The sequence below is a fragment of the Microcaecilia unicolor genome, chromosome 9, assembly GCF_901765095.1.
Source record: "Microcaecilia unicolor chromosome 9, aMicUni1.1, whole genome shotgun sequence".
NCBI lineage: Eukaryota > Metazoa > Chordata > Amphibia > Gymnophiona > Siphonopidae > Microcaecilia > Microcaecilia unicolor.
Window position 1 is genome coordinate 40,263,206 of NC_044039.1, and position 14,972 is coordinate 40,278,177.

Sequence of the window (14,972 nt, forward strand, 5' to 3'; positions counted from 1 at the left end):
AATTTTGATTCTCACTATTTAGAGAAATGAGATGTCAGCTTTGAAAATGTAGATTTCTTTTACTTTATTTTGTACAGAAAGAAATACATTTCTGTTTCTCTTTTCTCAGTTTTCCGCTCCTCATGATCTGGTTTCTGGGTTTTCAATTTCATGTTTATTTTTAATTTGTAGTCTTTCTTTTTCTTTCTCTCTCTTTATTTTTTTTTACTAAGTGACTGTGTGTATTTTACTTTTGCAATCACAGAGAAGGATTATTTTAACACTAGTAAAAGATGCCCGTTTCAGGCTGAAATGAAACGGGCGCAAGCAAGGGGATTGCACAGGAAGGTTTGCAGTGTGCGCACCCACTGCACCCCTTTTCCCACCCCAAGCAGGTCGTCAGTAGCGCCGCTCCCCCCTCCTCGTCCGGCCACCCACCGAACATACCTGGCCAAAGAGGATCAGCTGTTTTGTAGAAGCACGACGGCACCGCAGGCAGCCAGCAGACCTTTGGACTGTGAAGGTGCTCCTCCTCTGGTGTCTGAGGCCGCGTTTTGTGGCGGTTGGAAACAGTCGTGTTGGGCGCCATTGTTGTTTCGTCGGTGCACTGAGGTGATTGTGAGGCAGGGGGAGGAGTCGTGTTTCCCTACTCCCCCCTTTCCGTTGCGTTCGTGTCATTCCTTGTTGGTGGAAATTGCAACTCCCCCCTTTCCGTGACGTTCGTGTCATTCGTCGAAATAGCTCCGTCCGTGACGTCATGACGTTCGACGCGAGGGCATGACAGACAGACATGGTGAGTGGAGAGGCTTCACCACCATGAACGAACGAACCCTTGACGGAAGTGGCTGGAGCTTGGGGCCTCAATAGAACGTTCAGGTAGCGAATTATGTCCGGAAAGGGCGTGGCTGGGGGGTGTGGCTGAGGGCGGGTATATGAGTGAGAGTGAGTGGTGACTGACAGGCTACAACAGTCCAGGGCTTGAGTGTTTCCCTTCCACACTGTGAGCTTCAGAATTGGAGGTGAGAATTATTAATATAGATGTAGTTTCTTTGTTCAAGTGTTCTTTTTCCCAGTGGAGTTATTCTGGTGTTCTAGAATACTTGCACTGCTGACTTTCATAGGTAGGGTTAGTACAGTTTGAGTGTCTATTTGTAAGGTTTAGATCTTAGTGTCTGATAGTGGAGGAGGTTTTCTCTCATTCATGTGACACCAGAGTTTCAACAGAATGGTTTTGTAATTGTGCTTCTGCTCTGTGCCTGTTGCTGCAATTTTTTGGGGGGTTGATTTGGGAATGCTCCATGTAAATGAATACTTGCACACTCTGGGGGCAGTTCTATAGCTGGCCACCGCAATTCGGGTGTACTAATGCTTCACACTAAGCATCGATTCTATAGCGGCATCTGTGCACCAAGATGCCGTTAGAGAATACTAGTCTAAGTTGGCATTGATGCAGCTAAATGTAGGTGTGTGTAAATTATAGAAAAGTGCTTTAGCACTTATGTACAAAGGTGTGCATTAAATGAGTATAAATGTTAGTATTCTAAATGGTGCCTAATGGTAGCACTGTGTTATAGAATTAGGGTGTATGTGATTTACAAAAAATTGAATAAATGTAAACTGGTGTGGGAACTTGGAAACTGAAGGTAAAACTAGGGGGGGGGGGGGAAGAGAAAAGAGAAAGAGGAGATGCTGGATGGGTAGGGGGCACCGACTAATAAGCCGCAGGATGGCACCACAAACTCTAGCACCGGCCCTGAAAAAAAGAATAGGAAAAAAAACTCTCAAAAAAAGGAGACAACCCCCCCCCCCCCCACACTATTCCCCCAAAATCCAAACAGCCAACTGTACACAGATAAGTCAGCACTTACAAGGGCGCACACTAAGCTGAAAAGAATTACCAAAATCTCCAAAAGCACGGCAGTTCAAAAACCATGTGCACAGTAAGACCGACGATAGCCTTCGAAATTAACACAAGGCCATTCCATACTTGGTCTTAATTCAGCTCAACATCTTCTTCAGGAGGAGAAGCCGAGCATTATAACAATGGTCGGCTTCTCTTTCTGAAGAAGAATATGAAACAGGGGAACCCTTGTTGAGGACTTGTATCCATGGCACTATGCTGTGAAAAGATGTTGAGCTGAATTATGACCGAGTATGGAATGGCTGACATGGTTGTGACTGTATCCTATGCCTACATTCACCTCGCCTCCTGGTGACCAGGCCCTATGGCTGCTGTGGACTGTTTTCTCCCTGTTTCCCAAACATGTTCCAGAATCCGGTTCCAGCCAAGCCCTCCTATTCTGATGTTCCAGCATTCCAGACTTATTTGTGACCTCCTCTGTAATTGCCTTTATTAAGCACCTGGGAATTTTCAGGCTTGCCTTTGCAACAGAGGTCTTCAGATGAGTTTTTTCGTCTGTGTGTGTTTGTTGCAGTTCCAGCCCTGCTAGTTCTTGTCTTGCCAGTCTTCAACTTCTACTCCAACCCTGCTTGTTCCAGCCCTGCAAGCCTTCAGCTTCAGTTCTAATCCTGCTTGTGTTTGCCCTGTTTGTCTTCAGCTTCAGTTCCTCCACTGTTTGTTCCAGCCCTGTCTGCTTTCAGCGTCCATTCCAGCTCTGCCTGAATCCTGTTCCAGCCAAGCCTGTTTGAGAATCCTATTCCTACCTTGTTTATTGTCTTGCTTCCAGCCAAGCCTGTTTGAGAATCCTATCTACAGCTCCAGTCTGGTAGTTCTAGTCCTGCTTATTCCAGCCCTGCTCATCTACAGCTTCAGTTTCCATCCTGCTTGTACCAGCCTGTCTGTGTTCTGCCTCGCTTCCTGTTTGGGTGGTTCACCTGCTGCTGCCGCCGGGCAGTGGCCCAAGGGCTCACTACTCGAACTCCGTGACAGTCAGTGACATGGCCCTGTGTTAATTTTGAAGGTTGTTGTCGGTCTTACAGCTGTGAAGATAAGTGTAATGTGCACATGTCTTTATTTGTATGCAGGAAATCAGCTCTCACAGGCATTCTTTAGCAAATATTATTTAGATTTTTAATGATTAGATTTTTGAATCGTATTTGATTTGTTGTACTTTGTAAAATATACATGCAAACCCCCAGACTCTGCTCCGAGAATGCCTACATGTATAGAAAGTATGTGTAGGTTCACTCCCTACATATACTTATTCTATGCATGCATATTGATGACACATTTTGCATAATGCACTGTTGATGCGTGAAACAGTTTTATACATAGGGAATGGATTTTGGATTTAGCTGGTAACTCAAGGTGAGTTACATTCAGGTACAGTAAATATTTTCCTATTCCTAGAGCACTTACAATCTGTTTGTGCCTGAGGCAATGGAGGGTTAAGGGACTTGCTCAGGCTGACAAGGAGCAACAGTGGGATTTGAACCCTTGCTTCTCTGGTTCTCAGGACCCTGCTCTAGCCATTAGACGACTCCTCCACTCTTAGAAAGTGTGAGAATAGCAGGTGCAGGGGTGAGTGGGAGGAAGTGGAGAGAGCGGTCCATTGGCCATTTGGTGGAGGTGGGTGAGGGGGAGGGGGCGAGCGGTGACTCGGGAGGGAGAGAAGAGAAGCGGGTCCAGTGGCGACCAGGAGTGAGCGGGGACAGAGGGTGGTGTTGCAAGGGCAAGGTAGGCTGCTGCAGTGTGTGCGGTTGGGTGGGCGGGCCTGGGACGAAATTGGCAGGGCCACCCGTAGATACGGCCATCCCCTTGGCCTCTGACGCTCCTCCCTTCTATTTCAGTTCCCTCTGATAGGTCCGTCATTCGGTGTGACGCTCCTCCCTGTTCTTGTTTCAGTTCCCTTTGGTAGGTCAGAGCGGTGCAGCTGTGACACTTCTCCCTTCTCTGATAGGTCAGGGTGGGGCAGAGATGTAGTGTGCTTAAAAACTCCTTTCTCTGATAGGTGAGGGCGGGGCAGAGATGTAGTGTGCTTAAAAATGGTTACAGAGCTTCGAACATACGAACTGTTGAAGCCTCAGAGTGTGGTTTAGAACGTTGAGGGTGCTTTTTATGTGCAGATGGGGCATGGCCTACGGCCCAGATGGGCGTGGCTGAGTGCGGGTCTATGACTGAGGGTGAGTAGTCCGAATAGCCTAGCCTACCAGGAGGACAGGAGTTCAGGGCTTCACTGCCACAGATGGAGTGAGCTTCAGAACGTCTGAGGGGGGGGATTTATTTATATAGATGACCAGATTGGACAGAGCTGTAACATAAAGTTGCAAATAAGTATTATGGCTCCAAATTTCAGCCCTGGAGCAGGCAGAAACCACTGAGTCAAGGGACCCCCCCCCCCCCCAGTGCTAAGACGGTGGTCTGTTGCAGAAAGTTGTTCCCTTGGTTGTCTTTATTCCTTTTTCTCTGTGATGGTGTGTTAAACTCAGATTATGCACCCCCTATATCCACGGAAATCAATTAGATTATGAGCTGGTGGTTAGAGCTTTAGACGGTGACATGGGAGATATCCTAGAGCAGCTGTACAAAATGCCAAAATGCTTCTATGCCTGCCACTGACTCTGACTATGAGCAAATCATTTGTTTGTCTCCAGGACACCAATGAAAAGGTGTTTTTACTTAATGTGATGATTTCTGTCACTAAATTCATAACACATGCATCCTGTAGGAGAGCTGAATCCCCCACCACCACCAATATCCATTCTCATGTGAAATAAATTCTGTTGTAGAATATGTAATATAAGTTCTGTGATGCTTCAAGGAGAATCTGTATGGCAGTACAGAGTAATAAGTATACAGGATTTCTAATTTATGGCTGAAAAACACTTATTTTTAATCAGAAATCCTCCCTCCACAGTTGTATCTGGTGAGGCATTTGCCCTGGATTAATTCCTTACATGCTGGTCTTGTCTTTGTATTTTTCCATTATACATTTATCATTATTGTACACTGCCTTGTTTGTTTTTTCAAAAGGTGGTTAATCAAGTTGATTAAACATTATTTAACAATAGATTTGCATTAGTGTTGTAAAGTTACTGGGTTTCCTTCAAGTGCTCTGTCTCATTTTTAATTAACGTGACACAACTAGAGAAAAGAAATGTCCCTGACGTTACAACAGGCAGGAAATAACCAGATGAGAACTGATTATTCTTGTTATCTTTCTAGGCCGTCTGTATATTTCAGTAGAATTCTGCTTCCTGCTCCCCCAACCCTAGACGGAGAGTAGGTGGAGGCTGCCATTTCATTGTGCTGTTGCTAGTATCTGTTAGAGAGTTGTTGTTCCGTTAGACACCTCAAGGAGAGTTTGACTCCTAGATTGGATGGGCATTGATGGTTTCCCTAACGTTGATCTCTCAGATCCTGAGCCTGGTGCAAGGAATGATTTTATTTTATTGATGTTTGGGGGAGGGGTAGAGGGGTGAGCAAAAATGTCAAACTACCTGGTTCATTGACCAAAAGTGGCTGCTGAATATTCATGGGGGATAGTCTGGTCGAGCAGTTCTGAGAGCCAAGTTTGGGGAAGCCCTACCTCACATACTGGGAGCTTCAAGTGTCTGCAGATGGATTACAGAACATTTCTTCATATTATTAGAGACCTTTGCTGTTATCAAAGTTTGACTGCACTATAAAGGTCATTTTTGATTTTTAACTTAAAATGTTCAGCGACTGTCATAATATACACTTTATTAGGAGGGATGTATAAAAATTGAAGAGATTTCACAGCTCATCTCAGAAGAAGATGTATTATTCTGGATTTGATATGCATTATTTTACACAGACTTGACAAGTGCCTACAGGGGCAGCAAAAGGCTTTTTTGGTTGGGGAGACCCCTGCCATGCTCAGCCCCACTCCTCCTCCTCTGTGCCCCCTCTCATGTCTTTCTCTCTATTCTAGTTTCTGCCGCCAGGCCCTCTATCTCTCCAGTTGCTCCTACCATGTGTTTTGGGAGGGAGGGAAGACATTTTAGTCATGTACTTTTGGGAAGGAGGGAAGAGGAGGACAGGTAAAGCACACAGGAAAAAAATGTACCTCAGAGGATCTTGGGAAGGAATAGCAGAAGGATTGAGAATGGGAGGAGAAGCAGAGGGAATAAAGGAAGAGAGTGGAGGTGGAGGGGTGGAAAAAAGGGGAATCCAGACAAAGGAAGGTGAATCCACCCATATCATTCCTCCCAATGCCAGCCCCTTCACTTAGTCATACATATTCCTCTCACATTCTCTTACTTTCTCACATTTCCTCTGATCCCTTCATTTGTCATGTGCATCACCCAGTCCTTCATTTAATCCTCCTGCACACCCCATCTTCTCATTTGTTTGTCTATATTTTACAATCCCTCTGACATCCTCACATCTTGGCAATGAGGCAGAATTTAGTCACCTATACCCACTGCTTTTGGTCGATTAGCTGGCCCCTCCCCCTCCACACGGGCTGGAGTGTCGCATTTATAACTGTACAGTGTGTGGGGCATGGGTATGATACTGTAACCCACGTGTAGGGGGAGAGGAAGTGGCTGTTAGATCAGTGGTTTTCAACCTTTCTTCTATTGTGACACATGACAGACATGGATAATCTGCATCTAAACAAAAAAAAACCCTACATATCATTTCATTGTGGCTAACAGTGATGTAAGAGAAATGCAGATGCTGGGGTGTGTGTGATGCTGGGGTGGAAGGAGAGAGATGGGCCAGAGGCCTGCAACATTTCCAGTTGGGGTTGGTGATAGAAGTGCCTCCTTTTACATGTTTCTCTGTAGTTTGATAAGGGTTTTAAGAGGCTTTTGCTTGACACGATGTGTGAAGCAGTCTTTTTGTGGCCAGTTTAATACTGTTTGGTATGTTGTCCTGAATTGACTTTCATCCTTGAGCTATGTTATGCTTTTCTTGTTACCTGAGGGATAGTCGCGTCGGCGTGCCCTGTCGGCTCTAACTGTCAACTGCTGGGCGGAAATCTCTTTCCTTAATTCTGTTTGCCATATTATGATCTTGTACTGCATTGGGTGGTCATTTAAGCATTCTAATTTTACAGCTGTTATTTCTCCGACATCATTTACTCTTATGCCTTTCCTGAAGTTGTTTTTGAACTGTTAGGACAGTTAGCGAGAGAAAGCAGCTCCTACCGTTATGTGTGGAATTTTCTGGAGCAGAGTATTCCTGGCATCTCAAATTCCTCTCTTCACATGACACTACTTTTTCATTTATTGGCGTGATGCCTTTGTTTTCTAGTTTCCTCATTAGGGTTCCCTGTTTTATTATTATTATTAAAAAAAAAAAAAAGTAAACAATGAGGGTAGTCGAGGGTCCCGTTTTCCACAACTGTGGGATTCACTGTGTGGTGCCTTTTCCTTTGGGCTTTTACTTGTACTTCTTAAATGAGTCCTGTTTTCATAAGCATCTCATGTGGCACATACATACAGCATCTGTTCTCTAAATTTGCCTTTTTGGGCTTTCTACTGACCAATAAGTTTGAAGATTGAGTGCTATCACAGCTCTTTCACTCTAAGACATTGAGTTATTCTCCCAGTTGGGTTCATTCACTTTCTTGCTCATTTACTGCCCCCCTCCTCTGCTTCACGAATAACCTCATACTTCAACTTTGCTTCAGAACACTTCCTCATTTATGCTGTGGAGTTCTCTGTTCAGCTTCTTCAGAGGTATGGGTCTTTTTGACACTGGCTCTACTTTTAGGCTGGACACCTGGTTGCTTCTTTAGATCTGGATGACAATTCTGTGCCTCAGAGTGAGTCATTCCTCCCCTGTTTTGGGGATGATTTTTTCTCTTTATTTCTGGCTAAACAGTTGTCCTGTGCTTTTAGACTGGGCCTTTTCCCTGTGCCTCTGGTGTACTTCAGAGCGGCACATTTTGCCCGAACTACTGGACGAAATCTTTGGCCTGGTTTGATTGCAGAACTTTCACCACTGCTACTGGATTACAATCTCACCTATGTTTTACAGTTGAAGATTTCGTCAGGGTTTTAGAGTTGAAGGCATCATCGCCAATGCTTTATGGGTTAAGGCCTCGCCTACGCCTTACGAGTGGAGAACTCTCTTATATTTTGTGGTTGAAGGTCTTGCTTAAGCTTCGGAGCTGGCCTTTCTAGCCTATGTTTCTGGCCCAAACAACTAGCCTGGACTGCAAGCCTAGATAACTCGGGCTAAAAGCCTAGACATCTAGCCTAGGTTACAGGGCTGAAGACCTAACCTGAGCTGCAGAGCTAACAAAGGCTACAGAACTAGCTCTGTTGGGAAGGAAGGAGGAGAACTAGCTGTAGGGCTAGAGCACTGACCTTGGTTGCAAGGCTTCACAGTTCAACTGACATTTAATCTGGAGAACTCACCTAAACCTTTAGGCTGGAGAACTCGACTAAGTTTTTCAGGCCAGACTACTTGCCTGATCTTTGAGGCTGGTGAGCTCTCCTGTACTTCTAGGATGGAGCTCTCAAGTGGACTTCAGCACTTGATAGCACAGCCAGTCGGCTCAGATGAATTCAGAGCTGGAGAGTTCGCTATACTTCTATACCCTGACTTGCAATTGAAATTCAGAACAAATCTCTCAGCTGCCATTCCAGCTAATATGCTCTCTACTATGCAGCTGGGTTGTTCACACAGCCATGCTTCAGCCCTGGGTTGGTATTTTATTATGGTTTCCAGCATGCCTGTGTGTTTATGCCTCATTTTGTTTCAGCATCAATCACATGCATGTTAGTTCTTACTCAGCTGAGCATACTCTTTCAGTCTTGTTTTCACTGGATTCTATAGGGCATCCTTTTTGCTGTATTGCATGATGCAGCAGTTCTTTCTATCACTGCCAGCCACCTATTGTCTGTCTGCACATCTGGGATGTTATTTCGGCCAAGCATTTCAGAGGGTGCCTCCTTTTACATATTGCCTATTATCGGAGTCATGGGCACTAGTATAACACCTGTGCTCCAATCCCATATGAGACGCTTCTTAAATTGTGTGTTTCTACCACCTTCTTATGATGTTTACTTAGTAGCCAGTGTTATTCCGCTTTCCTTCTTCCAGCCTGTGGCACGATGACATTAGCCGCTAGTATTTCTCAGTTATGACTACCAGGTTTTTTTAAGGTTATTTCATCTGCTGAATTTTGCACAAACAGCACCTGGTGTGGTAGTCACCTGTGACAGCCCTGCCGGGTCACACCTAGATTGTTCAATTGGTGGACATTGCATGACATAGCGGTATTTCATGGTTACATTACAGTAAGGCACTCCTGTGCCCTCCATGGCTAGGTTAGACATAACCTCTGGTATAAGACTGAACCTAGAGTCAGCCAGTATGCAGCTTTGGCTCTAACCTTCCTTTTTGCCACATTAGTTCTTCTCTGATGCTGATACTGCATCGTGTAATTTAATTCTAATCTAGCCATCCAATGGTTTCTCTCATTGTGCATGCCAATTTAGGTACCAGCGGCTCTGCCATCTATAGATTAGTTCAGCAACACCTACTACAACTACATGCAGTGGTCGCAGCTAACTTTATTGGATTCTTCTAGTGGCTACTGTTTTTCGTCACCCATGGTAGCCGTCCACAGGGTTCATTTTCCCCTAGTCTCCGCTCTTCCAACCCTTCTTATCCATCTGGGGGCTCTTAAAGCCGGTTATTACTCCAAGTGTCTAGTAGTTTTTCCTATGCACATTCCTAACTTTAGAGGAGCACTTCCATGGGCTAGTTGGTTCAGTTCCCTTCCATGTACTCTATTCTGCCACCTTTTTGTTTGGGGTTTGGCTGTTCCTAGTAATTTGGTCTGTGCCCTTCGTGGGAATATGGAAGTTCCCATTTCTAGTATTCTCTCATTTTCCATATTCTGTTAGAAGGTCATATATCCTTCTTTCTACTAGGGGACACTATTCACTTCCTATGTTGCTGCTCTCTGGACACTATAGTCTGCAGGACATTCCTATTTTGTCACTTTTGTCGGAGTTGTACAATATTTTGCTCTAACCAAATGAGCCAAAAAGGTTGTCCTCCTCCTACCTATACTCTGCTTTTTCCTCACCTTTTATTTTAACAGGTGTTATTCTCTGCTTTTTCAGAGACTTGGATCTGAATACCTGTTCTGCAGGATTCAGTTGTTTTCCAACCTTCTTGCTCTCAGCTTTTGCAGGCTTCTGTTGTTTTATACATGGTCTCATTTCTTTTAAGTGACCGAGGCCTTACTAGGGCTCCCTTGGGGTTTCATGTTTCTAATTTCTTTGGACCATCTCCTTAGTTTGTGAGGACAATTACCTAACTGCTTTTCTAAACACATTTCTGGTGTTCTCCAGATTCGTTCCAGAATTCCTGCTTCATATAGTTTTAGAGCCGATATTCAGCACTATTTAATTGGACAGGAACAACTTTTGGCCAGTTAAATAGCACTTATCTAACTAAGCACTAATATTCAGTGCAAGATAGCTGGTAATCTTCACTGAGTATTAGTGCTTAGTACATAAGTATTGCCATACTGGGACAGACCAAAAGTCCATCAAGCCCGGCATCCTGTTTCAACAGTGGCCAATCCAGGTCACAAATACCTGGCAAGATCCCAAAAAAGTACAAAACATTTTATACTGCTTATCCCAAAAATAAGCAATGGATTTTCCCCAAGTCCATTTTAATAATGGTCTATGGACTTTTCCTTTAGGAAGCCGTCCAAACCATTTTTAAACCACACAAAGCTAACCACATTCTCTGGCAACGAATTCCAGAGTTTAATTACATATTGAGTGAAGAAAACTTTTCTCCAATTTGTTTTAAATGTACTACTTTGTAGCTTCATTGAATGCCCCCTAGTTCTAGTATTTTTGGAAAGTGTAAACAGATGCTTCACGTCTACCCTTTTCACTCCACTCATAATTTTATAGACCTCTATTGTATCTCCCCTGAGCCGTGTTTTCTTCAAGCTGAAGAGCCCTAGCCCCTTTAGCCTTTCCTCATAGGGAAGTCGTCCCATCATCTTTATCATTTTTGTAGCCCTTCTCTGCACCTTTTCTAATTCCACTATATCTTTTTTCAGATGCAGCGACCAGAATTGAACACAATATTCGAGGTGCGGTCGCACCATGGAGCAATAAAAAAGGCATTATAACGTCCTCATTTTTGTTTTCAATTCCTTTCATAATAATACCTAACATTCTATTTGCTTTCTTAGCTGCCGCAGCACACTGAGCAGAAGGTCCGTGCATAATTTCTAATTATTGTCAATTAAGTGCTTAACTTCAGTGGTTGTGCTTAATTAACTAATTAGTTTACATACAGATCTAGATCCGTGCCCAAATTGGACGACCTGCGCATTTACACCTTTGGAGCGTGTGTAAATTCGTGTGCCACTGGGTGTCATCGTAAGTGCCTATTTTTATAAAGACACATACCCCCCTGATCCTATAAAGGTTGCCAAAAATTGTGCATTCAAATTTAGGCATGTTCCACATTTACATGTGCAATCTAATAGAATAGTGAGCCAATTAGTGCCAGTAATTGGGTTTTTAACAAGCAATTGTTGTCATTCAAAGGATTAAATTGGGACTTACCCATGTAAAGTTAGGTGCAGGATCAGTGCCTAAAATTACGTGTGACCCAAAAAAGGGGGGAACAAGAGTGGGAGAGTCATGGATGTTTCATGGTGGAACTAGGGTGTGATTTTTGAGTTATACACGTAATTACAGAATAGGTGTTCTCCTTGCAGAAATTTAGGTGCAGGAATTTGCAGCATTTTTTCGTTGATGCGAATGACTGCACCTAAATTTTATTATGTTTGACCTGTCCGCTTAAGCATTTATTCTATAAACTGCGCTGAACTATGTGTGTAGCTTATAGAATACCGCTTACATGGTATTTTTTGGCACCAATTTTCTTTTTTAGCTGCCATATATAGAATCTGAGTACACTATGATGAAATTACCCTCCATGTAAGTACCTGGGGCAGCAAGAGAGAGAGAGGTCCTTTTTCTAAGGTGCGCTAAATGATAAGACACCCATAGGGATATAATGTGCATCTTATCATTTAGCATGATAAATCTGTTAGCGCACCTTAGTAATAGGACCCCAAAGTGACCTGCTTGGTCAGAAAGCATGGTGGGAGAAGTGGATTTGAGGTTTGGTTTCTAGTCAATAGCTGGTTCCTTCTCCATTACCAAACATTGTACAGGAGAGGACAATGTTCCATCCATTCTCATTTTGTGTGGTTTTAGAAAGTAAATGTAAGGGTAGAGTACTTAAGTATCACTATGAAAACAGCGTGTGTACAATAGCCGGTGGGTATTGAACAACCTCAAAGCAACCTCTTGTTCACCTTCTCTGGAATCTGTCAGTGCGGTTTCTAGAATAGTGGGGTGTCCATGCATAACCTCTGGCTTCTGAAACTGTACAAGCTATTGTTTTCTGAAATGTGTGAAACATTTTTCAGGTAAATATTCTTTAGTCCAAATTAATTTCTTGCAGAAAATATACTTGTCACTCATTCCTGAAAGTCTGTGTGTTCTTTTCAGGAAATGTACCTTGTGGCAGGATGGCTTCCTGTGTATGATAAACTAGGTTTGATTATGACAAATAGGCAGAGGTAGGATTAGGCAACTTTGATGCGATTTATTACCCTTCTTTATCTTATTGCCACAGTTTCTGAAATTATGCAAAATGTGTTTTATAAAGATATATATATGAAATATTTTGCTGATCCAAAATGTTCTTAGCAGTGATCTCTCCTGAACTAAAGTGAACTATAGCGCTTTGCAGTAATAATCTCCCAGTTCCATGGAGATTATGGATTAAAAAATAACATGGCATTGGAAAATGTCACCATTCTTGAAAGGCTCTTTGTCTAGAATATGTGTGGGAAAGATACCTTCTTGTTTATGTTGTTTTCACCCACAGTGGAAGGCCAGGGCGTAAAGCTTCTTCTAGATTTTTGGCAAACTATTGCTGCTCATTTTTCCTGTAAATGTCGTAACCGAACAGTAAAACATCCTACCACAAATAAGATTTCCTCAAACTACTCATGCAGAAGATTAATGAGGGATCTTTTTCCTCCCAAAGTGTTGTTTATGTAACCCATGAGCCCTTGTGTGCTGGAGCAAGCCCCTGGCATTACTGTGTTTTTAATGCCAATGATTTAGCTCATGGACGCTATAAGTAAAGTTACTTTAAATGGGAGGGAACTTTCAGCCAGTCCTGGAAATCTCATCTAGTGATGTTTCAGAAAATATACCAAGCAATGTTCGTTTGGATGTATTTATTTTGGATTTAGCTCACTATTTTTTTTCACTAGTAGCACGAAGTGGAGATACATTCAGTACACTAGGTATTTACCTGTCCCAGGAGGGCTTACAGTCTAACTTTGCACCTATTTCCATTACACAGAAAAGCAACAGGGCTTAGATTACCTAGATGTGGCCTGTACCTACCCACGCTTTACCCATTGAGTAATAAGGGGAGGGAAATGGGACTTGATATACCGCCTTTTTGAGGTTTTTGCAACTACATTCAAAGCGGTTTACATATATTCAGGTACTTATTTTGTACCAGGGGCAATGGAGGGTGAAGTGACTTGCCCAGAGTCACAAGGAGCTGCAGTGGGAATCGAACTCAGTTCCCCAGGATCAAAGTCCACTGCACTAACCACTAGGCTACTCCTCCACTCTGAGAAAAACTGAGAAAATGGTGTATGTATCTTTCTCACACAGATCTTTATTTATAACCCATCTTCAACTGAAGAGTCACTAGGGAATGTCTCAAATTTATAGCATGCTACCTCACTTGCCTTTCTCAGGGCATCCCTAATCTCTGTTTGAAATCCCACGGCCAGTTGAATTTTTAGTATATCTGTAGCCTAAGAAAAAGGCAACAAGCTATGAGTAATATTTTATGGAACAGACCTGTATAAGATTGTATAATAATGCTGCAGTCCAAGGGAGAAATGTGGGTAATGATGCTGTCTGTAGGGAGGCTGTATCACACATTTGAGCAAACTACTTATACGTTTGTTTCATGTCACAGGAATTATGGGTAATAAAACTTGTGTAAAGTTGACTCACTCATTTTTGAAAAACATTTGATGGCGTTTCAAATATCACAGCACGGAACCCCAAACCACCTTATTTTCCCACAGTCGGAGCAGATGAAAGATGGAGGGGAGAGGATAGTAATGGGAATTCTTTCTGGGGGGGGGGGGGATTTGATCCCTTCATTCTTCCAATTTTCCACATACCAGATAAAGGTTGAACAATATATCATCTCACACCTTTTTATTAAAATTATAGGAAACATTTTTCATACTGTCTGCTAATAGTCAGCATTTATATAGGGATTTTTACTGTCCTGCTTTGACAGTGAATGTGTGTGTTCATGTGTCTGTATAATATAATATTACTTCTATACTGGCTCATGACATGAAGACACAGATGATACAGTTGCCAAAAATGTTGCAGTCTCCTTTTCTTCCTTTCTCTTTTTTTTTTTTTTTTACTCTTCCTCTTTTATCTGAAGGTTTTGTATAAAATGTCTAAGTCCCAGTTCTACAAAGCTGGCATATAGACATCTAAAACTCTAAAAGGTGCTTCTGGCCAGGAGCATGGTCTGAGTATGTTTTGGGTGAGACTATGGTGGATAAGAACCCCCGCCTTGAGTTGTGAAGTCTAAACATAAAACTGTAAATATCAAAATATACTGTGTTCAAAAATTGAAATCTCAGTGTACAAAATTTGTTTATTAAGGGAAAAGCTTCAGATATCACACAGGTGTATTATTATGACACCTGTTATTATCTCAAAAAATTACCACATAGCTTTATCAATCATATCAGAATAAATAGAATTTGTGCTCATAAATAGAGAAACCATCATGGATCAACTTAGATTTTCTCTGATCCCACTGGGAATTTTCTCTTCAAATCTATAATCATTGCATATATAAGTTTCCAGCAGTTATGGGAAAAAACTTTTAAACAAAGTTTTTCTTTCAAAGTAAGGGGGTCTTTTACTAAAGCTTAGCTTCAGTTATCTGCAGCAGGGCCCATTTTATTCCTATGGGCCCTGCTGCA

At 42.7% G+C, this 14,972-nt stretch overlaps 1 protein-coding gene across 1 annotated transcript in view; it reads left to right on the forward strand.

The window, feature by feature from the left end:
* Window positions 1-14,972, forward strand: part of IL17RA (interleukin 17 receptor A) — a 99,461-nt gene that overhangs the window by 13,595 nt on the left and 70,894 nt on the right. The window lies entirely within an intron of this gene.